The 26,221-nt window shown below is 52.3% G+C and overlaps 1 protein-coding gene, 23 non-coding genes and 3 pseudogenes across 24 annotated transcripts in view; 1 reads left to right on the top strand and 26 right to left on the bottom strand.

The window, feature by feature from the left end:
* The window catches only part of LOC138242764 (zinc finger protein 271-like), a 1,399,044-nt gene that overhangs the window by 803,538 nt on the left and 569,285 nt on the right, over positions 1-26,221 (bottom strand). The window lies entirely within an intron of this gene.
* Positions 279-397, bottom strand: LOC138243504 (5S ribosomal RNA). The gene has a single exon (XR_011192161.1). It is a non-coding gene; the product is annotated as a 5S ribosomal RNA (ribosomal RNA).
* On the bottom strand, positions 935-1,053 carry LOC138243503 (5S ribosomal RNA). The gene has a single exon (XR_011192160.1). It is a non-coding gene; the product is annotated as a 5S ribosomal RNA (ribosomal RNA).
* LOC138218617 (5S ribosomal RNA) lies at positions 1,591-1,709 on the bottom strand (annotated as a pseudogene).
* LOC138216678 (5S ribosomal RNA) lies at positions 2,246-2,364 on the bottom strand. The gene has a single exon (XR_011180390.1). It is a non-coding gene; the product is annotated as a 5S ribosomal RNA (ribosomal RNA).
* Positions 2,898-3,016, bottom strand: LOC138244729 (5S ribosomal RNA). Its single transcript, XR_011193344.1, has one exon. It is a non-coding gene; the product is annotated as a 5S ribosomal RNA (ribosomal RNA).
* On the bottom strand, positions 3,554-3,672 carry LOC138216957 (5S ribosomal RNA). The gene has a single exon (XR_011180670.1). It is a non-coding gene; the product is annotated as a 5S ribosomal RNA (ribosomal RNA).
* LOC138216677 (5S ribosomal RNA) lies at positions 4,210-4,328 on the bottom strand. The gene has a single exon (XR_011180389.1). It is a non-coding gene; the product is annotated as a 5S ribosomal RNA (ribosomal RNA).
* On the bottom strand, positions 4,862-4,980 carry LOC138244728 (5S ribosomal RNA). Its single transcript, XR_011193343.1, has one exon. It is a non-coding gene; the product is annotated as a 5S ribosomal RNA (ribosomal RNA).
* LOC138216099 (5S ribosomal RNA) lies at positions 5,518-5,636 on the bottom strand. The gene has a single exon (XR_011179811.1). It is a non-coding gene; the product is annotated as a 5S ribosomal RNA (ribosomal RNA).
* LOC138216960 (5S ribosomal RNA) lies at positions 6,178-6,296 on the bottom strand. The gene has a single exon (XR_011180673.1). It is a non-coding gene; the product is annotated as a 5S ribosomal RNA (ribosomal RNA).
* On the bottom strand, positions 6,835-6,953 carry LOC138243502 (5S ribosomal RNA). Its single transcript, XR_011192159.1, has one exon. It is a non-coding gene; the product is annotated as a 5S ribosomal RNA (ribosomal RNA).
* LOC138216611 (5S ribosomal RNA) lies at positions 7,491-7,609 on the bottom strand. The gene has a single exon (XR_011180323.1). It is a non-coding gene; the product is annotated as a 5S ribosomal RNA (ribosomal RNA).
* On the bottom strand, positions 8,147-8,265 carry LOC138243501 (5S ribosomal RNA). Its single transcript, XR_011192158.1, has one exon. It is a non-coding gene; the product is annotated as a 5S ribosomal RNA (ribosomal RNA).
* On the bottom strand, positions 8,804-8,922 carry LOC138243500 (5S ribosomal RNA). The gene has a single exon (XR_011192157.1). It is a non-coding gene; the product is annotated as a 5S ribosomal RNA (ribosomal RNA).
* LOC138243499 (5S ribosomal RNA) lies at positions 9,461-9,579 on the bottom strand. Its single transcript, XR_011192156.1, has one exon. It is a non-coding gene; the product is annotated as a 5S ribosomal RNA (ribosomal RNA).
* Positions 10,117-10,235, bottom strand: LOC138216779 (5S ribosomal RNA). Its single transcript, XR_011180491.1, has one exon. It is a non-coding gene; the product is annotated as a 5S ribosomal RNA (ribosomal RNA).
* On the bottom strand, positions 10,773-10,891 carry LOC138243497 (5S ribosomal RNA). The gene has a single exon (XR_011192154.1). It is a non-coding gene; the product is annotated as a 5S ribosomal RNA (ribosomal RNA).
* On the bottom strand, positions 11,430-11,548 carry LOC138218274 (5S ribosomal RNA; annotated as a pseudogene).
* On the bottom strand, positions 12,084-12,202 carry LOC138243496 (5S ribosomal RNA). Its single transcript, XR_011192153.1, has one exon. It is a non-coding gene; the product is annotated as a 5S ribosomal RNA (ribosomal RNA).
* LOC138217056 (5S ribosomal RNA) lies at positions 12,740-12,858 on the bottom strand. Its single transcript, XR_011180769.1, has one exon. It is a non-coding gene; the product is annotated as a 5S ribosomal RNA (ribosomal RNA).
* Positions 13,395-13,513, bottom strand: LOC138243495 (5S ribosomal RNA). The gene has a single exon (XR_011192152.1). It is a non-coding gene; the product is annotated as a 5S ribosomal RNA (ribosomal RNA).
* Positions 14,050-14,168, bottom strand: LOC138218108 (5S ribosomal RNA; annotated as a pseudogene).
* LOC138244891 (5S ribosomal RNA) lies at positions 14,705-14,823 on the bottom strand. The gene has a single exon (XR_011193506.1). It is a non-coding gene; the product is annotated as a 5S ribosomal RNA (ribosomal RNA).
* LOC138243529 (U1 spliceosomal RNA) lies at positions 18,009-18,173 on the top strand. Its single transcript, XR_011192184.1, has one exon. It is a non-coding gene; the product is annotated as a U1 spliceosomal RNA (small nuclear RNA).
* trnav-aac (transfer RNA valine (anticodon AAC)) lies at positions 19,561-19,633 on the bottom strand. Its single transcript has one exon. It is a non-coding gene; the product is annotated as a tRNA-Val (tRNA).
* trnaf-gaa (transfer RNA phenylalanine (anticodon GAA)) lies at positions 19,743-19,815 on the bottom strand. The gene has a single exon. It is a non-coding gene; the product is annotated as a tRNA-Phe (tRNA).

Genomic DNA, 26,221 nt, shown 5'->3' with positions numbered 1-26,221 from the left:
ATCTCAATACAATTCTGAAAAACGCGACTCTCCGAACGCCAGCCGAACAAGTCTCCACAGCCGAAGCGCTGTGTCTCTTTTCAGCTGGCGATAAACCTTTCCTCGATCCTTTGCGGACTTGTAAAACTGTTCCTGATCAGAATAAAAAACGCTCACGCTAATACACAAGCACCCGTGTCTCGCCAAAGCTGACAAATAAACAGACGGACAAGCCGCACTGCACGTGTGAACAGGGGAATGAGCGAGCGAGCGGGTATAGGGCACCTCCTCCGCTTAAAAGCTTACAGCACCTGGTATTCCCAGGCGGTCTCCCATCCAAGTACTAACCAGGCCCATCCCTGTTTAGCTTCCGAGATCAGACGAGATCAGGCGTGCTCAAGGGGGTGTGGCCGTAAGCAAGAGCAATCCTCGCTGGCACCCTTCTTATTGAGAGGACAGCTCCGTCACCTCTTTTACGACGCTGCTTTTTTTCCCTTGCGTTTTTCTCTTCTTCCCACGTTCTCTCTCTTCACTGCCTTCGTCCCCGCTCTATTTCACTTCAGCCTTTCACTCTTGCTTCCTTCCAATGAGGACGGAGCTGCGGGAGAAAGGGCGCTATAGAGGATCGCTGTGGAGAGCTGCTGCTGTGCTTTGACATCTGAGCTCTGTGGAAAACGATCTCAATACAATTCTGAAAAACGCGACTCTCCGAACGCCAGCCGAACAAGTCTCCACAGCCGAAGCGCTGTGTCTCTTTTCAGCTGGCGATAAACCTTTCCTCGATCCTTTGCGGACTTGTTAAACTGTTCCTGATCAGAATAAAAAACGCTCACGCTAATACACAAGCACCCGTGTCTCGCCAAAGCTGACAAATAAACAGACGGACAAGCCGCACTGCACGTGTGAACAGGGGAATGAGCGAGCGAGCGGGGATAGGGCGCCTCCTGCGCTTAAAAGCTTACAGCACCTGGTATTCCCAGGCGGTCTCCCATCCAAGTACTAACCAGGCCCATCCCTGTTTAGCTTCCGAGATCAGACGAGATCAGGCGTGCTCAAGGGGGTGTGGCCGTAAGCGAGAGCAAAGCTCGCTGGCACCCTTCTTATTGAGAGGACAGCTCCGTCACCTCTTTTACGACGCTGCTTTTTTTCTCTTGCGTTTTTCTCTTCTTCCCACGTTCTCTCTCTTCACTGCCTTCGTCCCCGCTCTATTTCACTTCAGCCTTTCACTCTTGCTTCCTTCCAATGAGGACGGAGCTGCGGGAGAAAGGGCGCTATAGAGGATCGCTGTGGAGAGCTGCTGCTGTGCTTTGACATCTGAGCTCTGTGGAAAACGATCTCAATACAATTCTGAAAAACGCGACTCTCCGAACGCCAGCCGAACAAGTCTCCACAGCCGAAGCGCTGTGTCTCTTTTCAGCTGGCGATAAACCTTTCCTCGATCCTTTGCGGACTTGTAAAACTGTTCCTGATCAGAATAAAAAACGCTCACGCTAATACACAAGCACCCGTGTCTCGCCAAAGCTGAGAAATAAACAGACGGACAAGCCGCACTGCACGTGTGAACAGGGGAATGAGCGAGCGAGCGGGGATAGGGCGCCTCCTGCGCTTAAAAGCTTAAAGCACCTGGTATTCCCAGGCGGTCTCCCATCCAAGTACTAACGAGGCCCATCCCTGTTTAGCTTCCGAGATCAGACGAGATCAGGCGTGCTCAAGGGGGTGTGGCCGTAAGCAAGAGCAATGCTCGCTGTCACCCTTCTTATTGAGAGGACAGCTCCGTCACCTCTTTTACGACGCTGCTTTTTTTCCCTTGCGTTTTTCTCTTCTTCCCACGTTCTCTCTCTTCACTGCCTTCGTCCCCGCTCTATTTCACTTCAGCCTTTCACTTTTGCTTCCTTCCAATGAGGACGGAGCTGCGGGAGAAAGGGCGCTATAGAGGATCACTGTGGAGAGCTGCTGCTGTGCTTTGACATCTGAGCTCTGTGGAAAACGATCTCAATACAATTCTGAAAAACGCGACTCTCCGAACGCCAGCCGAACAAGTCTCCACAGCCGAAGCGCTGTGTCTCTTTTCAGCTAGCGATAAACCTTTCCTCGATCCTTTGCAGACTTGTTAAACTGTTCCTGATCAGAAAAAAAACGCTCACGCTAATACACAAGCACCCGTGTCTCGCCAAAGCTGACAAATAAACAGACGGACAAGCCGCACTGCACGTGTGAACAGGGGAATGAGCGAGCGAGCGGGGATAGGGCGCCTCCTGCGCTTAAAATCTTACAGCACCTGGTATTCCCAGGCGGTCTCCCATCCAAGTACTAACCAGGCCCATCCCTGTTTAGCTTCCGAGATCAGACGAGATCAGGCGTGCTCAAGGGGGTGTGGCCGTAAGCGAGAGCAAGGCTCGCTGGCACCCTTCTTATTGAGAGGACAGCTCCGTCACCTCTTTTACGACGCTGCTTTTTTTCCCTTGCGTTTTTCTCTTCTTCCCACGTTCTCTCTCTTCACTGCCTTCGTCCCCGCTCTATTTCACTTCAGCCTTTCACTCTTGCTTCCTTCCAATGAGGACGGAGCTGCGGGAGAAAGGGCGCTATAGAGGATCGCTGTGGAGAGCTGCTGCTGTGCTTTGATATCTGAGCTCTGTGGAAAACGATCTCAATACAATTCTGAAAAACGCGACTCTCCGAACGCCAGCCGAACAAGTCTCCACAGCCGAAGCGCTGTGTCTCTTTTCAGCTGGCGATAAACCTTTCCTCGATCCTTTGCGGACTTGTTAAACTGTTCATGATCAGAATAAAAAACGCTCACGCTAATACACAAGCACCCGTGTCTCGCCAAAGCTGACAAATAGACGGACAAGCCGCACTGCACGTGTGAACAGGGGAATGAGCGAGCGAGCGGGGATAGGGCGCCTCCTGCGCTTAAAAGCTTACAGCACCTGGTATTCCCAGGCGGTCTCCCATCCAAGTACTAACCAGGCCCATCCTTGTTTAGCTTCCGAGATCAGACGAGATCAGGCGTGCTCAAGGGGGTGTGGCCATAAGCGAGAGCAAGGCTCGCTGGCACCCTTCTTATTGAGAGGACAGCTCCGTCACCTCTTTTACGACGCTGCTTTTTTTCCCTTGCGTTTTTCTCTTCTTCCCACGTTCTCTCTCTTCACTGCCTTCGTCCCCGCTCTATTTCACTTCAGCCTTTCACTCTTGCTTCCTTCCAATGAGGACGGAGCTGCGGGAGAAAGGGCGCTATAGAGGATCGCTGTGGAGAGCTGCTGCTGTGCTTTGACATCTGAGCTCTGTGGAAAACGATCTCAATACAATTCTGAAAAACGCGACTCTCCGAACGCCAGCCGAACAAGTCTCCACAGCCGAAGCGCTGTGTCTCTTTTCAGCTGGCGATAAACCTTTCCTCGATCCTTTGCGGACTTGTAAAACTGTTCCTGATCAGAATAAAAAACGCTCACGCTAATACACAAGCACCCGTGTCTCGCCAAAGCTGACAAATAAACAGACGGACAAGCCGCACTGCACGTGTGAACAGGGGAATGAGCGAGCGAGCGGGTATAGGGCGCCTCCTGCGCTTAAAAGGTTACAGCACCTGGTATTCCCAGGCGGTCTCCCATCCAAGTACTAACCAGGCCCATCCCTGTTTAGCTTCCGAGATCAGACGAGATCAGGCGTGCTCAAGGGGGTGTGGCCGTAAGCAAGAGCAATCCTCGCTGGCACCCTTCTTATTGAGAGGACAGCTCCGTCACCTCTTTTACGACGCTGCTTTTTTTCCCTTGCGTTTTTCTCTTCTTCCCACGTTCTCTCTCTTCACTGCCTTCGTCCCCGCTCTATTTCACTTCAGCCTTTCACTTTTGCTTCCTTCCAATGAGGACGGAGCTGCTGGAGAAAGGGCGCTATAGAGGATCACTGTGGAGAGCTGCTGCTGTGCTTTGACATCTGAGCTCTGTGGAAAACGATCTCAATACAATTCTGAAAAACGCGACTCTCCGAACGCCAGCCGAACAAGTCTCCACAGCCGAAGCGCTGTGTCTCTTTTCAGCTGGCGATAAACCTTTCCTCGATCCTTTGCGGACTTGTTAAACTGTTCATGATCAGAATAAAAAACGCTCACGCTAATACACAAACACCCGTGTCTCGCCAAAGCTGACAAATAAACAGACGGACAAGCCGCACTGCACGTGTGAACAGGGGAATGAGCGAGCGAGCGGGGATAGGGCGCCTCCTGCGCTTAAAATCTTACAGCACCTGGTATTCCCAGGCGGTCTCCCATCCAAGTACTAACCAGGCCCATCCCTGTTTAGCTTCCGAGATCAGACGAGATCAGGCGTGCTCAAGGGGGTGTGGCCGTAAGCGAGAGCAAGGCTCGCTGGCACCCTTCTTATTGAGAGGACAGCTCCGTCACCTCTTTTACGACGCTGCTTTTTTTCCCTTGCGTTTTTCTCTTCTTCCCACGTTCTCTCTCTTCACTGCCTTCGTCCCCGCTCTATTTCACTTCAGCCTTTCACTCTTGCTTCCTTCCAATGAGGACGGAGCTGCGGGAGAAAGGGCGCTATAGAGGATCGCTGTGGAGAGCTGCTGCTGTGCTTTGATATCTGAGCTCTGTGGAAAACGATCTCAATACAATTCTGAAAAACGCGACTCTCCGAACGCCAGCCGAACAAGTCTCCACAGCCGAAGCGCTGTGTCTCTTTTCAGCTGGCGATAAACCTTTCCTCGATCCTTTGCGGACTTGTTAAACTGTTCATGATCAGAATAAAAAACGCTCACGCTAATACACAAGCACCCGTGTCTCGCCAAAGCTGACAAATAGACGGACAAGCCGCACTGCACGTGTGAACAGGGGAATGAGCGAGCGAGCGGGGATAGGGCGCCTCCTGCGCTTAAAAGCTTACAGCACCTGGTATTCCCAGGCGGTCTCCCATCCAAGTACTAACCAGGCCCATCCTTGTTTAGCTTCCGAGATCAGACGAGATCAGGCGTGCTCAAGGGGGTGTGGCCATAAGCGAGAGCAAGGCTCGCTGGCACCCTTCTTATTGAGAGGACAGCTCCGTCACCTCTTTTACGACGCTGCTTTTTTTCCCTTGCGTTTTTCTCTTCTTCCCACGTTCTCTCTCTTCACTGCCTTCGTCCCCGCTCTATTTCACTTCAGCCTTTCACTCTTGCTTCCTTCCAATGAGGACGGAGCTGCGGGAGAAAGGGCGCTATAGAGGATCGCTGTGGAGAGCTGCTGCTGTGCTTTGACATCTGAGCTCTGTGGAAAACGATCTCAATACAATTCTGAAAAACGCGACTCTCCGAACGCCAGCCGAACAAGTCTCCACAGCCGAAGCGCTGTGTCTCTTTTCAGCTGGCGATAAACCTTTCCTCGATCCTTTGCGGACTTGTAAAACTGTTCCTGATCAGAATAAAAAACGCTCACGCTAATACACAAGCACCCGTGTCTCGCCAAAGCTGACAAATAAACAGACGGACAAGCCGCACTGCACGTGTGAACAGGGGAATGAGCGAGCGAGCGGGGATAGGGCGCCTCCTGCGCTTAAAAGCTTACAGCACCTGGTATTCCCAGGCGGTCTCCCATCCAAGTACTAACCAAGCCCATCCCTGTTTAGCTTCCGAGATCAGACGAGATCAGGCGTGCTCAAGGGGGTGTGGCCGTAAGCAAGAGCAATCCTCGCTGGCACCCTTCTTATTGAGAGGACAGCTCCGTCACCTCTTTTACGACGCTGCTTTTTTTCCCTTGCGTTTTTCTCTTCTTCCCACGTTCTCTCTCTTCACTGCCTTCGTCCCCGCTCTATTTCACTTCAGCCTTTCACTTTTGCTTCCTTCCAATGAGGACGGAGCTGCTGGAGAAAGGGCGCTATAGAGGATCACTGTGGAGAGCTGCTGCTGTGCTTTGACATCTGAGCTCTGTGGAAAACGATCTCAATACAATTCTGAAAAACGCGACTCTCCGAACGCCAGCCGAACAAGTCTCCACAGCCGAAGCGCTGTGTCTCTTTTCAGCTGGCGATAAACCTTTCCTCGATCCTTTGCGGACTTGTTAAACTGTTCATGATCAGAATAAAAAACGCTCACGCTAATACACAAACACCCGTGTCTCGCCAAAGCTGACAAATAAACAGACGGACAAGCCGCACTGCACGTGTGAACAGGGGAATGAGCGAGCGAGCGGGGATAGGGCGCCTCCTGCGCTTAAAAGCTTTCTTACAGCACCTGGTATTCCCAGGCGGTCTCCCATCCAAGTACTAACCAGGCCCATCCCTGTTTAGCTTCCGAGATCAGACGAGATCAGGCGTGCTCAAGGGGGTGTGGCCGTAAGCAAGAGCAATGTTCGCTGGCACCCTTCTTATTGAGAGGACAGCTCCGTCACCTCTTTTACGACGCTGCTTTTTTTCCCTTGCGTTTTTCTCTTCTTCCCACGTTCTCTCTCTTCACTGCCTTCGTCCCCGCTCTATTTCACTTCAGCCTTTCACTTTTGCTTCCTTCCAATGAGGACGGAGCTGCGGGAGAAAGGGCGCTATAGAGGATCACTGTGGAGAGCTGCTGCTGTGCTTTGACATCTGAGCTCTGTGGAAAACGATCTCAATACAATTCTGAAAAACGCGACTCTCCGAACGCCAGCCGAACAAATCTCCACAGCCGAAGCGCTGTGTCTCTTTTCAGCTGGCGATAAACCTTTCCTCGATCCTTTGCGGACTTGTAAAACTGTTCCTGATCAGAATAAATAAACGCTCACGCTAATACACAAGCACCCGTGTCTCGCCAAAGCTGACAAATAAACAGACGGACAAGCCGCACTGCACGTGTGAACAGGGGAATGAGCGAGCGAGCGGGGATAGGGCGCCTCCTGCGCTTAAAAGCTTACAGCACCTGGTATTCCCAGGCGGTCTCCCATCCAAGTACTAACCAGGCCCATCCCTGTTTAGCTTCCGAGATCAGACGAGATCAGGCGTGCTCAAGGGGGTGTGGCCGTAAGCGAGAGCAAGGCTCGCTGGCACCCTTCTTATTGAGAGGACAGCTCCGTCACCTCTTTTACGACGCTGCTTTTTTTCCCTTGCGTTTTTCTCTTCTTCCCACGTTCTCTCTCTTCACTGCCTTCGTCCCCGCTCTATTTCACTTCAGCCTTTCACTCTTGCTTCCTTCCAATGAGGACGGAGCTTCGGGAGAAAGGGCGCTATAGAGGATCGCTGTGGAGAGCTGCTGCTGTGCTTTGACATCTGAGCTCTGTGGAAAACGATCTCAATACAATTCTGAAAAACGCGACTCTCCGAACGCCAGCCGAACAAGTCTCCACAGCCGAAGCGCTGTGTCTCTTTTCAGCTGGCGATAAACCTTTCCTCGATCCTTTGCGGACTTGTAAAACTGTTCCTGATCAGAATAAAAAACGCTCACGCTAATACACAAGCACCCGTGTCTCGCCAAAGCTGACAAATAAACAGACGGACAAGCCGCACTGCACGTGTGAACAGGGGAATGAGCGAGCGAGCGGGGATAGGGCGCCTCCTGCGCTTAAAAGCTTACAGCACCTGGTATTCCCAGGCGGTCTCCCATCCAAGTACTAACCAGGCCCATCCCTGTTTAGCTTCCAAGATCAGACGAGATCAGGCGTGCTCAAGGGGGTGTGGCCGTAAGCAAGAGCAATCCTCGCTGGCACCCTTCTTATTGAGAGGACAGCTCCGTCACCTCTTTTACGACGCTGCTTTTTTTCCCTTGCGTTTTTCTCTTCTTCCCACGTTCTCTCTCTTCACTGCCTTCGTCCCCGCTCTATTTCACTTAAGCCTTTCACTTTTGCTTCCTTCCAATGAGGACGGAGCTGCGGGAGAAAGGGCGCTATAGAGGATCACTGTGGAGAGCTGCTGCTGTGCTTTGACATCTGAGCTCTGTGGAAAACGATCTCAATTTAATTCTGAAAAACGCGACTCTCCGAACGCCAGCCGAACAAGTCTCCACAGCCGAAGCGCTGTGTCTCTTTTCAGCTGGCGATAAACCTTTCCTCGATCCTTTGCGGACTTGTAAAACTGTTCCTGATCAGAATAAAAAACGCTCACGCTAATACACAAGCACCCGTGTCTCGCCAAAGCTGACAAATAAACAGACGGACAAGCCGCACTGCACGTGTGAACAGGGGAATGAGCGAGCGAGCGGGGATAGGGCGCCTCCTGCGCTTAAAAGCTTACAGCACCTGGTATTCCCAGGCGGTCTCCCATCCAAGTACTAACCAGGCCCATCCCTGTTTAGCTTCCGAGATCAGACGAGATCAGGCGTGCTCAAGGGGGTGTGGCCGTAAGCAAGAGCAATCCTCGCTGGCACCCTTCTTATTGAGAGGACAGCTCCGTCACCTCTTTTACGACGCTGCTTTTTTTCCCTTGCGTTTTTCTCTTCTTCCCACGTTCTCTCTCTTCACTGCCTTCGTCCCCGCTCTATTTCACTTCAGCCTTTCACTTTTGCTTCCTTCCAATGAGGACGGAGCTGCGGGAGAAAGGGCGCTATAGAGGATCACTGTGGAGAGCTGCTGCTGTGCTTTGACATCTGAGCTCTGTGGAAAACGATCTCAATACAATTCTGAAAAACGCGACTCTCCGAACGCCAGCCGAACAAATCTCCACAGCCGAAGCGCTGTGTCTCTTTTCAGCTGGCGATAAACCTTTCCTCGATCCTTTGCGGACTTGTAAAACTGTTCCTGATCAGAATAAATAAACGCTCACGCTAATACACAAGCACCCGTGTCTTGCCAAAGCTGACAAATAAACAGACGGACAAGCCGCACTGCACGTGTGAACAGGGGAATGAGCGAGCGAGCGGGGATAGGGCGCCTCCTGCGCTTAAAAGCTTACAGCACCTGGTATTCCCAGGCGGTCTCCCATCCAAGTACTAACCAGGCCCATCCCTGTTTAGCTTCCGAGATCAGACGAGATCAGGCGTGCTCAAGGGGGTGTGGCCGTAAGCGAGAGCAAGGCTCGCTGGCACCCTTCTTATTGAGAGGACAGCTCCGTCACCTCTTTTACGACGCTGCTTTTTTTCCCTTGCGTTTTTCTCTTCTTCCCACGTTCTCTCTCTTCACTGCCTTCGTCTCCGCTCTATTTCACTTCAGCCTTTCACTCTTGCTTCCTTCCAATGAGGACGGAGCTGCGGGAGAAAGGGCGCTATAGAGGATCGCTGTGGAGAGCTGCTGCTGTGCTTTGACATCTGAGCTCTGTGGAAAACGATCTCAATACAATTCTGAAAAACGCGACTCTCCGAACGCCAGCCGAACAAGTCTCCACAGCCGAAGCGCTGTGTCTCTTTTCAGCTGGCGATAAACCTTTCCTCGATCCTTTGCGGACTTGTAAAACTGTTCCTGATCAGAATAAATAAACGCTCACGCTAATACACAAGCACCCGTGTCTTGCCAAAGCTGACAAATAAACAGACGGACAAGCCGCACTGCACGTGTGAACAGGGGAATGAGCGAGCGAGCGGGGATAGGGCGCCTCCTGCGCTTAAAAGCTTACAGCACCTGGTATTCCCAGGCGGTCTCCCATCCAAGTACTAACCAGGCCCATCCCTGTTTAGCTTCCGAGATCAGACGAGATCAGGCGTGCTCAAGGGGGTGTGGCCGTAAGCGAGAGCAAGGCTCGCTGGCACCCTTCTTATTGAGAGGACAGCTCCGTCACCTCTTTTACGACGCTGCTTTTTTTCCCTTGCGTTTTTCTCTTCTTCCCACGTTCTCTCTCTTCACTGCCTTCGTCTCCGCTCTATTTCACTTCAGCCTTTCACTCTTGCTTCCTTCCAATGAGGACGGAGCTGCGGGAGAAAGGGCGCTATAGAGGATCGCTGTGGAGAGCTGCTGCTGTGCTTTGACATCTGAGCTCTGTGGAAAACGATCTCAATACAATTCTGAAAAACGCGACTCTCCGAACGCCAGCCGAACAAGTCTCCACAGCCGAAGCGCTGTGTCTCTTTTCAGCTGGCGATAAACCTTTCCTCGATCCTTTGCGGACTTGTTAAACTGTTCCTGATCAGAATAAAAAACGCTCACGCTAATACACAAGCACCCGTGTCTCGCCAAAGCTGACAAATAAACAGACGGACAAGCCGCACTGCACGTGTGAACAGGGGAATGAGCGAGCGAGCGGGGATAGGGCGCCTCCTGCGCTTAAAAGCTTACAGCACCTGGTATTCCCAGGCGGTCTCCCATCCACGTACTAACCAGGCCCATCCCTGTTTAGCTTCCGAGATCAGACGAGATCAGGCGTGCTCAAGGGGGTGTGGCCGTAAGCGAGAGCAAAGCTCGCTGGCACCCTTCTTATTGAGAGGACAGCTCCGTCACCTCTTTTACGACGCTGCTTTTTTTCCCTTGCGTTTTTCTCTTCTTCCCACGTTCTCTCTCTTCACTGCCTTCGTCCCCGCTCTATTTCACTTCAGCCTTTCACTCTTGCTTCCTTCCAATGAGGACGGAGCTGCGGCAGAAAGGGCGCTATAGAGGATCGCTGTGGAGAGCTGCTGCTGTGCTTTGACATCTGAGCTCTGTGGAAAACGATCTCAATACAATTCTGAAAAACGCGACTCTCCGAACGCCAGCCGAACAAGTCTCCACAGCCGAAGCGCTGTGTCTCTTTTCAGCTGGCGATAAACCTTTCCTCGATCCTTTGCGGACTTGTAAAACTGTTCCTGATCAGAATAAAAAACGCTCACGCTAATACACAAGCAACCGTGTCTCGCCAAAGCTGAGAAATAAACAGACGGACAAGCCGCACTGCACGTGTGAACAGGGGAATGAGCGAGCGAGCGGGGATAGGGCGCCTCCTGCGCTTAAAAGCTTACAGCACCTGGTATTCCCAGGCGGTCTCCCATCCAAGTACTAACCAGGCCCATCCCTGTTTAGCTTCCGAGATCAGACGAGATCAGGCGTGCTCAAGGGGGTGTGGCCGTAAGCAAGAGCAAGGCTCGCTGGCACCCTTCTTATTGAGAGGACAGCTCCGTCACCTCTTTTACGACGCTGCTTTTTTTCCCTTGCGTTTTTCTCTTCTTCCCACGTTCTCTCTCTTCACTGCCTTCGTCCCCGCTCTATTTCACTTCAGCCTTTCACTCTTGCTTCCTTCCAATGAGGACGGAGCTGCGGGAGAAAGGGCGCTATAGAGGATCACTGTGGAGAGCTGCTGCTGTGCTTTGACATCTGAGCTCTGTGGAAAACGATCTCAATACAATTCTGAAAAACGCGACTCTCCGAACACCAGCCGAACAAATCTCCACAGCCGAAGCGCTGTGTCTCTTTTCAGCTGGCGATAAACCTTTCCTCGATCCTTTGCGGACTTGTAAAACTGTTCCTGATCAGAATAAAAAAACGCTCACGCTAATACACAAGCACCCGTGTCTCGCCAAAGCTGACAAATAAACAGACGGACAAGCCGCACTGCACGTGTGAACAGGGGAATGAGCGAGCGAGCGGGGATAGGGCGCCTCCTGCGCTTAAAAGCTTACAGCACCTGGTATTCCCAGGCGGTCTCCCATCCAAGTACTAACCAGGCACATCCCTGTTTAGTTTCCGAGATCAGACGAGATCAGGCGTGATCAAGGGGGTGTGGCCGTAAGCGAGAGCAAGGCTCGCTGGCACCCTTCTTATTGAGAGGACAGCTCCGTCACCTCTTTTACGACGCTGCTTTTTTTCCCTTGCGTTTTTCTCTTCTTCCCACGTTCTCTCCCTTCACTGCCTTCGTCCCCGCTCTATTTCACTTCAGCCTTTCACTCTTGCTTCCTTCCAATGAGGACGGAGCTGCGGGAGAAAGGGCGCTATAGAGGATCGCTGTGGAGAGCTGCTGCTGTGCTTTGACATCTGAGCTCTGTGGAAAACGATCTCAATACAATTCTGAAAAACGCGACTCTCCGAACGCCAGCCGAACAAGTCTCCACAGCCGAAGCGCTGTGTCTCTTTTCAGCTGGCGATAAACCTTTCCTCGATCCTTTGCGGACTTGTAAAACTGTTCCAGATCAGAATAAAAAACGCTCACGCTAATACACAAGCACCCGTGTCTCGCCAAAGCTGACAAAAACAGACGGAGAAGCCGCACTGCACGTGTGAACAGGGGAATGAGCGAGCGAGCGGGGATAGGGTGCCTCCTGCGCTTAAAAGCTTACAGCACCTGGTATTCCCAGGCGGTCTCCCATCCAAGTACTAACCAGGCCCATCCCTGTTTAGCTTCCGAGATCAGACGAGATCAGGCGTGCTCAAGGGGGTGTGGCCGTAAGCGAGAGCAAGGTTCGCTGGCACCCTTCTTATTGAGAGGACAGCTCCGTCACCTCTTTTACGACGCTGCTCTTTTTCCCTTGCGTTTTTCTCTTCTTCCCACGTTCTCTCTCTTCACTGCCTTCGTCCCCGCTCTATTTCACTTCAGCCTTTCACTCTTGCTTCCTTCCAATGAGGACGGAGCTGCGGGAGAAAGGGCGCTATAGAGGATCGCTGTGGAGAGCTGCTGCTGTGCTTTGACATCTGAGCTCTGTGGAAAACGATCTCAATACAATTCTGAAAAACGCGACTCTCCGAACGCCAGCCGAACAAGTCTCCACAGCCGAAGCGCTGTGTCTCTTTTCAGCTGGCGATAAACCTTTCCTCGATCCTTTGCGGACTTGTAAAACTGTTCCTGATCAGAATAAAAAACGCTCACGCTAATACACAAGCACCCGTGTCTCGCCAAAGCTGACAAATAAACAGACGGACAAGCCGCACTGCACGTGTGAACAGGGGAATGAGCGAGCTAGCGGGGATAGGGCGCCTCCTGCGCTTAAAGGCTTACAGCACCTGGTATTCCCAGGCGGTCTCCCATCCAAGTACTAACCAGGCCCATCCCTCTTTAGCTTCCGAGATCAGACGAGATCAGGCGTGCTCAAGGGGGTGTGGCCGTAAGCGAGAGCAAGGCTCCCTGGCACCCTTCTTATTGAGAGGACAGCTCCGTCACCTCTTTTACGACGCTGCTTTTTTTCCCTTGCGTTTTTCTCTTCTTCCCACGTTCTCTCTCTTCACTGCCTTCGTCCCCGCTCTATTTCACTTCAGCCTTTCACTCTTGCTTCCTTCCAATGAGGACGGAGCTGCGGGAGAAAGGGCGCTATAGAGGATCGCTGTGGAGAGCTGCTGCTGTGCTTTGACATCTGAGCTCTGTGGAAAACGATCTCAATACAATTCTGAAAAACGCGACTCTCCGAACGCCAGCCGAACAAGTCTCCACAGCCGAAGCGCTGTGTCTCTTTTCAGCTGGCGATAAACCTTTCCTCGATCCTTTGCGGACTTGTTAAACTGTTCCTGATCAGAAAAAAAACGCTCACGCTAATACACAAGCACCCGTGTCTCGCCAAAGCTGACAAATAAACAGACGGACAAGCCGCACTGCACGTGTGAACAGGGGAATGAGCGAGCGAGCGGGGATAGGGCGCCTCCTGCGCTTAAAAGCTTACAGCACCTGGTATTCCCAGGCGGTCTCCCATCCAAGTACTAACCAGGCCCATCCCTGTTTAGCTTCCGAGATCAGACGAGATCAGGCGTGCTCAAGGGGGTGTGGCCGTAAGCGAGAGCAAGGCTCGCTGGCACCCTTCTTATTGAGAGGACAGCTCCGTCACCTCTTTTACGACGCTGCTTTTTTTCCCTTGCGTTTTTCTCTTCTTCCCACGTTCTCTCTCTTCACTGCCTTCGTCCCCGCTCTATTTCACTTCAGCCTTTCACTCTTGCTTCTTTCCAATGAGGACGGAGCTGCGGGAGAAAGGGCGCTATAGAGGATCGCTGTGGAGAGCTGCTGCTGTGCTTTGACATCTGAGCTCTGTGGAAATCGATCTCAATACAATTCTGAAAAACGCGACTCTCCGAACGCCAGCCGAACAAATCTCCAAAGCCGAAGCGCTGTGTCTCTTTTCAGCTGGCGATAAACCTTTCCTCGATCCTTTGCGGACTTGTAAAACTGTTCCTGATCAGAATAAAAACGCTCACGCTAATACACAAGCACCCGTGTCTCGCCAAAGCTGACAAATAAACAGACGGACAAGCCGCACTGCACGTGTGAACAGGGGAATGAGCCAGCGAGCGGGGATAGGGCGCCTCCTGCGCTTAAAAGCTAACAGCACCTGGTATTCCCAGGCGGTCTCCCATCCAAGTACTAACCAGGCCCATCCCTGTTTAGCTTCCGCGATCAGACGAGATCAGGCGTGCTCAAGGGGGTGTGGCCGTAAGCAAGAGCAAGGCTCGCTGGCACCCTTCTTATTGAGAGGACAGCTCCGTCACCTCTTTTAGACGCTGCTTTTTTTCCCTTGCGTTTTTCTCTTCTTCCCACGTTCTCTCTCTTCACTGCCTTCGTCCCCGCTCTATTTCACTTCAGCCTTTCACTCTTGCTTCCTTCCAATGAGGACGGAGCTGCAGGAGAAAGGGCGCAATAGAGGATCGCTGTGGAGAGCTGCTGCTGTGCTTTGACATCTGAGCTCTGTTGAAAACGATCTCAATACAATTCTGAAAAACGCGACTCTCCGAACGCCAGCCGAACAAGTCTCCACAGCCGAAGCGCTGTGTCTCTTTTCAGCTGGCTATAAACCTTTCCTCGATCCTTTGCGGACTTGTTAAACTGTTCCTGATCAGAATAAAAAACGCTCACGCTAATACACAAGCACCCGTGTCTCGCCAAAGCTGACAAATAAACAGACGGACAAGCCGCACTGCACGTGTGAACAGGGGAATGAGCGAGCGAGCGGGGATAGGGCGCCTCCTGCGCTTAAAGGCTTACAGCACCTGGTATTCCCAGGCGGTCTCCCATCCAAGTACTAACCAGGCCCATCCCTGTTTAGCTTCCGAGATCAGACGAGATCAGGCGTGCTCAAGGGGGTGTGGCCATAAGCGAGAGCAAAGCTCGCTGGCACCCTTCTTATTGAGAGGACAGCTCCGTCACCTCTTTTACGACGCTGCTTTTTTTCCCTTGCGTTTTTCTCTTCTTCCCACGTTCTCTCTCTTCACTGCCTTCGTCCCCGCTCTATTTCACTTCAGCCTTTCACTCTTGCTTCCTTCCAATGAGGACGGAGCTGCGGGAGAAAGGGCGCTATAGAGGATCGCTGTGGAGAGCTGCTGCTGTGCTTTGACATCTGAGCTCTGTGGAAAACGATCTCAATACAATTCTGAAAAACGCGACTCTTGAACGCCAGCCGAACAAGTCTTTAAGTGGAAATCTAATAAGTAAATTGATTCTTAAAATGTAGAGAGCTTTGCAAAGAAATATATTGGGGCTTTTAGATAATATATTTCAAGGATGTAATTGCTGTGCTACAGTACGTGCAGAATTTTAGAAAACAGTGCGTCAACAAAGTACACTGTTTAGGTTACTTTAGAAGACAATGTACCAAAACAATATATGCTGTCTGGGTCGTTAGAATTAGCTGAAAGTAACTGATAAGCTTTGAATAACATATCTAGTGCTTCTTCTTTCGCTTTTTGATGTAATCTGTTTTCTCTTAGGGAAAGTGGAAGTTTTAGAATGGACAAAGCTCTGAGCTTTTTTACAGCGCAACGTCTTATGAAAACCCTGTACTGCTTGTAACAAATTGAGTCTCTGGTTGCTCCCAATATTGAAATAAAGACCTTACTCAGGTGAGAACTCTCTCTTGTGGCTTCCTTGATAGTTATATTTCCATGACACCGGTTTTAATGTCTGTAGATTGTATCTTATTTTTATTTTTTGTTTTGTTTCATGTTCATATTATGTGTTTTCACCCAGTTGACTCCAGTTAATAACAGTTTACCCAGTTAATAGCCACTTTTTATGCGCGAAAAACGGGTGATCTTTCTATCTCGTGATCAGCTTAGTATCTTTCTGTAAGTTTTTTTCTTCTTAATTAAACGTTTAAAATACATGAATTTCATAAAGACAACACACGTTTCGAACAGAAAAAAATCATATTCTGTTCTCTTCCTGGTATGTATAACAGATCAGCAGGTCTTATTTTCCCAATTGCTTTTTTCCACTGTATTTATCATAATGGCTAGCCAATGTCCTCTCTTAGCTAGGTAATGTTACTTGTGGATGTGCTTCTGCATTGCGTAGAAGCACATGTATCCATAGAAAGTGTATTATACTACTATTTGAGCTACAGTACATAAAAATAATTATATCGTTATTAATTTCTTTAGGTACGTGATTCCATATTATATTCCCTATTAATCAAATTCTAAAAGTATGCTTTTGTTTACTCCGATAACGAGCACATTCACAGAAAATGTGAATATCTTATGACTTTTCACAAAGTATATAAAGTTAAGATGGTCAGAAGGAGCATGTAAAAACGTTTCCGAAACGTGGTAAAATCTTACTACATGTAAGACTTTGATGCTTAAAATGTTTAGGAAGAAAGTGGAATACTGGTGTGTATTTTTTCTTTAAACTACCAATACCAGCCATATAAAGTTTACACTATATGTTTATGTTCCTAAATTAATATAGTTTATGGTGGTGTATCGTGGTTGTAGAGGTTTGATGGGTTTACTGAGACAATTATTAATTGTAGCAGTAATCACGATGTTGTTCGTTGTGGCTTTTAGAAAATCAATCGTCAGAACAACTAACAACGCACACACACGGGTTCAATACACGAGATACATTTATTCATATAAATTGTGCACCAAACATATACTAGTCTGCCTGGATACGAGCGGCAGACCTTACTGTGAGGGTTATCAATATACAAGGTATATAATCTCGAAGAGATGCCAACACAAAGAGATACACAACAGAGAATATATGTCAATATATATCGTTCGGTTACCAAATCGCTAATCAGTGTTATTACCCACTGTTACTCTAAACTCGGAAGTAAATACATTACTCATGAATTAAATTGATAACAACTTGTGTTGAGGTACAATTGAATTCTCGAGACACAATGTAGAACATGGGGTTTACTTATCCACTGTGTATGGATTTGGAATCTCCCGGCACGAACACCAAGTCACTCTTTTGCCTGGGAAGAAGCTGGTTCGTTCCTGGTCCAGCGCTGCTTCTGAATAAGCTATTCAGGTTGTCGATGAGGGTCCAACTGTAGGCTGCCGTTGATCAAGCGGATCATTCACGTTGGTAGAATTCTGAGTACGTATGGGATCCTCGGCCTCGCGCTTAGAACAAAGTCCAAGTCCCTTTGCAGACAACAGCAGTTGTCACGTGATTGTCTCTGAGGATGCGCGAAAATGGCCAAGGAGAGCCCCGATCTGAGCTTGCGCTCCCTTTTTGACCAAGGCATAGATGTGTGCTGATTGGTTGAGAGTTTGGCGGGCATTAGAGACCCACGTGGTATTACCACGCCCTGCCAGTCCCTGATTGGTTGGTCAAGGTGAGATATGAGTCACTTACTCTTGACACTTAGGAATGCAGTCCAGATGTCCATTCGGCACTCCCTAGACAGATAGGCACCAATGGATGACCATTGATCATGATAGCCAGGCTAAGCTAAGTGCATCCCCATCTGGGAGCTGTCCATTATCAAAAGAAAACATCTTAAATCAACCTGCATGAATACTTTCTCTGTGGCTGCACCACAAAGATGGAGGGTGAGATGGGGCCTCATTTAGGACAGAATACCACGGCCTAATTCTGTCTTATTAACAAGCATTGCCGCTACAACGGCATCTCTCCTGTCAAACTTCCTCCTGACATGTTTGACAGGATCTGGGCCGTGGTGAACAGTGGGAAAGACGCCCTGTGGAGAGTGAGGAACATGGGGCTGTTCAAAGGCATCGAGGTCCCAGTCAAGGCAGCAGGTAGCCTGGCCCTGTTCATCACCCGAGAGAACTATTACCTCAGAGATCTGTGGAGAGAAGGGAGGGAGGAAGCAGAAAATCTGTGGGAAATTGAGAGCATAGGTCAATATCTCAAGAAACTGTGAAAAACATTATCATGTTTAAGTAAAGAATGTGATTTGCACCAGAAAAAAATAAATTGTTGCTATATAACTGGTACCGTGTCAAAATGTAATGAGATGGGATTATATATACTGTTTTAAGTATGTATATTAATGTAAAGCTTTCTAATTTGTGATGTCCTGTATTTTTTTGTGAAAAGGAAATAAAGTTCTTAAAAAATCGATTCACCCAGGGCGAGGCTCGGCCATTGCACTCTGGCTGTGCTGACCCCTGCGAATTCCCCAAATGTGGGAATCTCGACTGCATAATTTCTGGTAGTGGGGGACTGCGTTCGCGCTCTCTCCTGATGTGCTTGGTCAAATATCAGATACGGGAGAGTTAGGACACCATGAGCTGCGATAGGATCCCAGTTCGAAAGGAGTCGATGCCACTGCTGGTTCCCGGTTTCTTTTAGTTAGAGGTCCGGAGAAGCATTTCAAGCTGGTTACACTACTCCTTCCGGACATTCATTCCCTTTTCAAAGTCAGTCGTTTTGCTGTTGTCTGCATTATTTAGGCTGATTATCGAGGTTAGCCTTTATTTGGTCATGGGGGCCTCGGTACTGTATGCTAATTCTCAAGACAGTTTCACCCGTTTTCTGATTGCTAGGTTCTGTACCAGTGCAGACATGTCAAACAGTGAATAGCTGTACCTCTATTGTATCCGTGCTCAATGAATGAAATCAGTATTAAATGAATATATGTATAGTTATACGAAAAACAAGTGGTTTATTGACTCATCTTCATTTGCAGATTTAGAGGCAGCTTCGATATTCGGGGGAGGCATAAAACATGGTGCTGATCTTTGGAAAGCAGGAGGCAAAACTGACACGTTCTCATACAAGGAGCTGAAACCAGGCCACCTGGGTGAAGATCAGGTATCGTAACCGCTAGACCATATGGGAGCATACAGCCATGTTGTGCGTGCGTCATGTAAGCAAACTGTAATTGCTGCCTTCATGACCTGCTTGATGGAGAAAACACACAAGAGAGTTGGCACTCAGAGTGTCGAAGGGTTGATGTATACTAGGGCTCAGTTGAAATGCAGCGTCAGGACTTTTCCGACTAGTGTCACACAAAGAGAGTACATCCTTTCCTACTGGCTGTGTATGTCTCGGTAACTCGCTGTGATCGTATAGTGCTCAGAATTTGTGTTGTGGCCGCAACAACCCCGGTTCGAATCCACATACTGGCAGAATAGGAGGAGTACTGCCTGACTGGGTCGTTGATGAACGACAGAGGCCACTCCGACCTCTTCTTGGTTTTCTTCAATGACTTACTAAGGATCTTCTTCACATTCGCCCATGCAGGGGAAGCCAGTTACACCAAAGCAAACGCAGGAAAGTGCATTTCAAGCAGAGACCAGGAGGGACTTGTTTACACCGAGAGTGGTCGGAGAATGGAACAATGCGCCCAGCCCTGTTGCTGGAGCCGATTCTTGATGAGATCTTGGGCTCACTAAGAGGCCCCCGCTGGATGCTAATCTTTCTGTTGTTCTTGCAGGTCCTGCGCTGCTTTTGAGCCGACAGAGCTCGTCCTGGTTTGTCGGCACAGCCCAATTGCAAATGATCGGCTCCACGTACAGAAGGAACGTGCGTTTGGTACAAGAGTGCACGAAGGCACCGGAAATACATTGGGAACAAATGACCGGTCGTTCAAGACCTCTGTGAAGTACAGGAGCGTGCAAAACGAGTCTGCTTCCACCCGGTCTCGAACCAGGGACCTTTCGCGTGTTAGGCGAACGTGATAGCCGCTACACTATGGAAACCTGCAGGGACCGCTGCTGGTGTCTTGCTTGCATTTCGGGCTGAGAAAGGGACGCGTCACTTTAGGCAGGGTGCGCTGGAGAGAGGAACAAAGGGCGCGATGAAACAAAATACCAAAACCCGGGATCAAACCAGGGACCTTTAGATCTTCAGTCTAACGCTCTCCCAACTGAGCTATTTTGGCGGTGCGCAGAGCCCACAGCCACCTGCTCCAGCCTTCCTGTGTTGCGGCATGAGCGCACCAAGAGTAGCGGGAGAGTGTTGCAGGAACGTCACTCTGAAGGAAAGCCACCCAGGTGCGCCCTCTGAGCTCTGTCCAGCGCATCTTCCTCGCATGGACTCCTGCCTGCGACGGGCAGGAAACAATTAGCAAGAACAGAACGACACCCCATGGGTGTCTCATGACCACACCTTAGGTTGTGACACGTGCAGGTGTGAGGGGTTGCCGGGCTACTTTGGAGCAGAGCTTGGGCGGAGGGGGGGCGGGAAAGCAGACAAAGAGGTGACACCTCAAGGTCTGCACGATCACAGCTCTCCGCTGCCCCAGGCTTCCGCTCGATAAGCTACTGGACACACCCGCCCCTCCTCACACAGACCGTGGAAAAGCCCCCGAGTGTGAGGGCTCTCTCTTCCTCCCAGGAGCTCTTGGACACGACGCACAGACAGGGCGCGGGGAGCCGCCGCCTGCAAACACGGCTCCAGGCAGGAATCCACTCCGCAGGAACCGCAGAGCAGAGGAGATGGGGGCAGCTTAGCTCCTGTGCAGAGACCTGAGCTGTTGTTGCTGCGGACGCTGTCTTTTCTGCACTCGGGGTAGGAGTGAATGTTGAGTTGCCCTTAGAAATGAAGCAGAGCACTTCAACGGCACGGTTGTGTGTGTGTGTGTGCGCCCTGGTGATTCTGGGAGACAGATCGAACCTGGGCTGTGGTTTAAATGCTATTGGTTTGTGAACAGAATACCCTTATCCCAGTGCATTGTGCCACATTAAATAAACGCACGAGAAAAAGAGATTCAGAACGCAAAGCTGTCTCAGTGTTCTGTGTAAAAAATCGGTTTGAACATCACAGGAGCTGTTTTTAATAAGCTGCTGAGTAAAGAATATTGTAGCATTTACAGGTTCTTTTCAGAACAAAGGACGAGTGGAGACGCGATTAACAAACAAGCGCTTTGTTATTAATACTCACACTTTGTTATGAACACTACCATTAAAACTACCAGTTGTACTCTCACTAATGTTAAAATGAATACACTAGTAGTAGTATTAGTTGCTGCCCGTGACGTCACATACACTCTCTGTGACGAATGCGAGACACCTAGACACATACAGTGACGTGCCGGCTGTTGCCGTGGTTACCATACTTATGATTTATAAACACTGGAAAAATGTATTTAAACTGTTACTTACATACATTTATCAACTTGGAATATAATTTTCTAGCTCTAGGATAGAGTTACCTAAATAATAATATGAATAATCATTGTTTAATTTCGGATTGAACATTATTAACACTAAACGCACTATGGTAATTGATCGATACAGTCTTTATTGACTGTTTTCTAGATATTTAAACAGGGTCAAGAAAGAATCAGTACTCACCAATCAGTGAAGTTAATCGATTATTCTATGGTCCTTCAGCTGAATAAATTGGTTGTCGATACATAAGTGATCAATAATTCTCCTCCGTTCCCTCCGCGCATCTCCCGCGGTCTCGCTCTCTGATCCCAGCACTCTGGCTGGTGTCTGTGACGTCACAGCGCTCTTTCTGACAAAGCAGAGCTGGAGGAGACTCCTGTCCGGAGCCCGGGGGGCTTTTCTTACAGATATAAAATCTCCCCCCCCAAAAAAAACACACCGGACTGTGAAGAGAAGCGAATCATCACAGTTGGAGAAGGAGAGCGACAAACCTAGGAATAAAATTCATTAAACAGAAAAAAAAGTTTACATCGCAGATTATTGCGTTACAAAGCGTACCCATGTGGAGCAGTAGAGGACAAGCACGAGTCCCTGAAATAAGCGCTTTTAAGAGTTTTACACAAATCTTCAGAGTAAAGAAGCCAGGAGGATCAGACTCCTGATCCTGGAGGTTAAAATGTGTATCCTGGTTTTATTTCCACCCAGCTCTCAGTTCCATCAGTGGTCTGATGATTTAAATTAACTGTATAACTGTTACCAGACTTAATCTAAATTGTAAATTTATAAGACTGGCTACTAATAATAAATATACTGATCAAAATGTCAATACTGGTGTTTATAAAATAAATACTGTAGCATTTGCAGGTTCTTTTCAGAACAAAGGACGAGTGAAGACGCGATTAACAAACAAGCATTAACACAAAACCAAACACAGGATATACACACACATGAGGAGACTGAGGGAACAAGTACACATAGTTAGGGTGGTAATTACCTAACAACACACTATACTTTTACAAGACTACACAGGGCACTAGAACTACTAGGACATTATTTACACAGGTAGGGTCAGCCGCTGGTCATCGTGCTGACCCTCAGACTCTCCCCGGCTACCACTCCCAGCATGCCCAGCGGTACTACGAGCGCCTAGGGGCACTTTCTCGTCACCACCAGGCGAGGGTGTTACACTGCCCCCACCTGAAGCGTCTGGTTTCTGGCGTCTGGCGTCTGGCGTCTGGCGTCTCGCCGACGTCGAACACCCCCCTCAGGCTGTACTCGTACTGGGTTAACTGCTGTGGAACCCTGCGCTGCGGTGACGGCTGGCGACCCACGGACGCCCCACTATTGGCCGGCTACAGCCCCGGCTGCTCCTCTAGAGCCTCCCCACACGGCTCCTCCTCCCGGGCCCGGTAGGGGGCCAGGCGGTCTCGGTGCAGGACCACCACTCTCCCCCGTGTTCGCAACCGGACACGGTAGCAGACCTCACCCACCACCCCGAGTACCTCAGCGGGACCCTCCCACTCGTAGTCCGGTCCAGCCGGCGGTGCCGACCCGTCTCCGGGCGGCGGGCCGAAGACCAGGTCCACCAGGGTTCGCATTTCCCGGCCCAGCATGAGCGAGGCCGGGGTGCACCCGGTGGATCCTGGACCGCGCTCCGATACGCCCAGAGCGCAAGGGGGAGGTTGCGGTCCCAGTCCCGTTGGTGCCGGGACACCAGGGTGGCCAGCTGGGTGGCGAGCGTCCGATTAAACCGCTCCACCAACCCGTCGCTCTGGGGATGCAGCGGTGTGGTCTGCGTGTTAGTGATCCCCAGGCGCTGGCACACTCTGGCGAAGACCTCGAAGTTACGCCCCTGGTCACTGTGTAACTCCTCCGGCACCCCCAGCCTGGCAAATATCCCCTCCAGCAGTGCATCGGCCACCGTGGGGGCACTCTGGTCCGGGAGGGCGTAGGCCTCCGGCCACTTCGTAAAATAATCCATGGCCACCAAGACGTAGCGGTTCCCAGCCTCGGTGCGCGGAAACGGGCCCAAAACGTCCACCCCCACCCGCTCCATAGGAGCCCCAACCTGGTGTTGTTGGAGGGGGGCCCGAGAGCGCTCGGGGGGACCCTTCTGCGCCACGCACACCGCACACGTTCGGCAGTACCTCTGCATGTCCCGGTGGCAAAGACCCCAATAAAAATGGCCTCGGAGACGCTGCAGGGTTTTCTTACCGCCGAAGTGCCCCATGCCCGGCTGGCCGTGCACCGCTCGGAGCACCGCCCGGCGGAGCGACCGAGGCACCACCAGCTGCCACCGTACCTCACCACTGGAGGGTACCCGCCACCCCCGGTGCAGCTCCCCGTCCTTCACCTCCAAGGCCTCCCACAGGGCGCAGAGGGCCTTGACGGACTTCGGGTGCGGGGCGAGCTCCTCTCGCGTAGGCCGCACCCCTGCTGCCCTCCAGCGGAGCACCGGCCCCACGTCAGGATCAGCTGCCTGACGCTGCGCCAGGTCTGGCAGGCCCACCCCCAGCGGCCCCTCCCGGGCCGTGGCCGCGGTGCCCACCCCCGCCACGGTGCGGACAGCCACCTCACGCTGCTCCTGCCGGGTGCAGTGATGGCAGTCCGCGGCCTCGCAGGGGCGCCGCGAGAGAGCGTCGGCATTGAGATGGCGAGACCCCGCACGGTGCACGACAGTGAAGTCGTACTCCTGCAGGATCTCTATCCATCGCGCCATCTGCCCCTCCGGCTCCTTTTAGTGGAGCAGCCAGGTGAGGGACGCATGGTCGGTCCTCAGCCGGAACCGGGTCCCGAACAGGTACGGCCTGAAGTGGTGGACCGCCGCCATCACCGCCAGCAGCTCGCGACGGGTCACGCAGTAGTTCCGTTCAGCCCTAGTCAAAGCCCGACTATAGTAGGCCACTACGCGCTCCCCATCCGGCCCCTCCTGCACCAACACCGCGCCCACCCCCGAGTCACTCGCGTCGGTATCGAGAACATACGGCAACCGCGGGTCGGGGTAGGCCAGCACGGGGGCCCCCACCAGAGCTTCACGCAACCGGCCGAAGGCAGTCTCACAGCCCGAGTCCCAGTCGAAACGGCGGCCCTTGTCGGTGAGGGGTTGAGCCTCAGGCCAGCACGGCGGATGCAGTCCAGCACCGCCTGGAGGTTCGTCAAGGCTCGGTCGAAGCCCCGGGCATGAACCAGCAGATCGCCCAGATACAGCACACACTGGTTCCGCGGGACAGATGCCAGCACCCTCTCCATCAGCCTCTCGAACGTCGCCGGGGCATTGCACAGGCCAAAAGGAATGACAGTAAACTGCCAGAGGCCCTGGCCGATAGAAAAGGCTGTCTTCGGGCGAGCATCGGGAGCAAGCGGTACCTGCCAGTAGCCGCAGCGGAGGTCCAGGGAGCTGAACCAGGTCGACCCGGTGATGTAGTCTAGGGCGTCATCTATCCTCGGCAGGGGGTAGGAATCTTTCCGGGTGACCTCGTTCAGCTTGCGGTAGTTGACGCAGAACCTCCACGAGCCGTCTTTTTTTTTTACCAGTACAGCTGGCGCCGACCACGGGCTCGCGGAGGGCTCAATCACCCCCGCTGCGGCCATCTCCCGGATCTTTTCCTCGGCGGCGGTCCGCTTGGCGTGAACCATGCGTCCCGGTGGGATGCGGATGGGCCGAGCGTCGCCGGTGTTGATCTCGTGTTGGACCAGGGCAGTGCGGGTGCAGTCCTCATCTATCACCGCAAAGAGATCCTCGTTCTGGGCGAGTAGCGCCTGGAGCCGCTGCCGCTGGTCCTGATCGAGGCCCTCGCAGCTCCGCTGGTAGATCCTCAACGGCGCGCCTCGCTTCCACGCAACGCTCGGCTCCCGCCGCCGCCGCCTTGTCTGGCCCCCCGGCTGACTCGGGAGCAGGATCCAGCACGCTCGCTCCCCGGCTCACAGGCCTGGTCTGCCCCGGCGACTGCCGCCGCCGCCGCCGCCACTGCCTCTTTTTCTCCCAGCTCCGGCAAGCCCGCATCCCTCGGCCTTCGCCGGGCCTGCCCTCCACCAGGTGAAGTCGCTCCCCCTGCCACACCAACTCCTGCCGGCTCAAGTCCAAACTGGCCCCCACTCGCTGCAGTATGTCCAGCCCCAGAATGCAGTCCTCCTGGATGGGTGCAAGGTAGCAGGGGTGGCACACCGTCGCTGCACCTAGACGGAAGGCAAGCACCCGTTTCCCCTGGACTGCGGCGAGCTGTCCCGTCACGGTCCTTAGCCGCAGGCCGGAGGCCTCCCATCCTGGGGGGTTGGTGCCCTCGGTGTCGGGGAGGACGCCCGGCCGGAGTAAGGTTACCGATGAACCGGCGTCGAGTAGGGCCAGGCAGGGTTGGTCCTCGATTCGGCAGTGGAGGTACAGGCCCCGGCTACAGCCGACTCGCCCCACGGTGGCGTGAGGGGCGCCGGTCTTAACAGCGCTCTCCGGAGCGGGGGTTGAGGTGTTCGAGGGGCGGCCTTCCCCACGCTGAGTCGCCCTGTTCCCGTTTCCCGACGCCGATCGAGGAGTGCGAGGTTCGGATGCCCGGCAGAACCGGGCTCAGAGTTCCCTCTTCCTGCAGCGGTCGCAAAGCAGCGTGTGGGGCTGTTCCGCAGGGGTCGCTGCAAGGTCTGGCTCCTCTTCCCCCTCGCTGGACTCCTCCGTCGCTGCCTCGGTCAGCCAGCAGTGTCTGCTGGCGCTTCCAGCCACCCTGAACACGGCCTCAGCCAAGGCCTGCTCCAGCGATGCACTTGGTGCCGCAGCTCCTCGGGTGAGAGGGCCTTGAGAAAGGCCTGGAGAGCCATCTCCCCCTGCGCCTCCCGGGGAAAAGTTGGGTATCCTCGGCGGGCGAGGAACGCGACATCAGCGGCAACCGGGCCCAGTCGCTCTCCTGGTCGGCGCCGCCGCAGGGCCAGCCTCTCCCGCATCAAGTCCGGCGCCTCCTCCACACCGAAACGCAGCTGGAGAGCCGTCGCCAGCGCCGTGTATTCGCCTCTGTCCTCCTCCGGGACGTCCAGGAGCACCTGGCAGGCCACTCCTTCCATCTCTGCCCGGCACCAGCCATTCGTCCAGGCCGCGAGCTGGAACTGCGCCTTGTAGGTTTCCCAAGGCGCTTCCCCGTCATAGCGACCGGGTTGCACCCGCACTGATGGGTGTGGGAATCGCTGGTCAGCTCC

Source organism: Lepisosteus oculatus, chromosome 14 (assembly GCF_040954835.1).
Source record: "Lepisosteus oculatus isolate fLepOcu1 chromosome 14, fLepOcu1.hap2, whole genome shotgun sequence".
Classification (NCBI taxonomy): Eukaryota; Metazoa; Chordata; class Actinopteri; order Semionotiformes; family Lepisosteidae; genus Lepisosteus; species Lepisosteus oculatus.
This window is presented reverse-complemented; position numbering and strand designations above follow the sequence as displayed.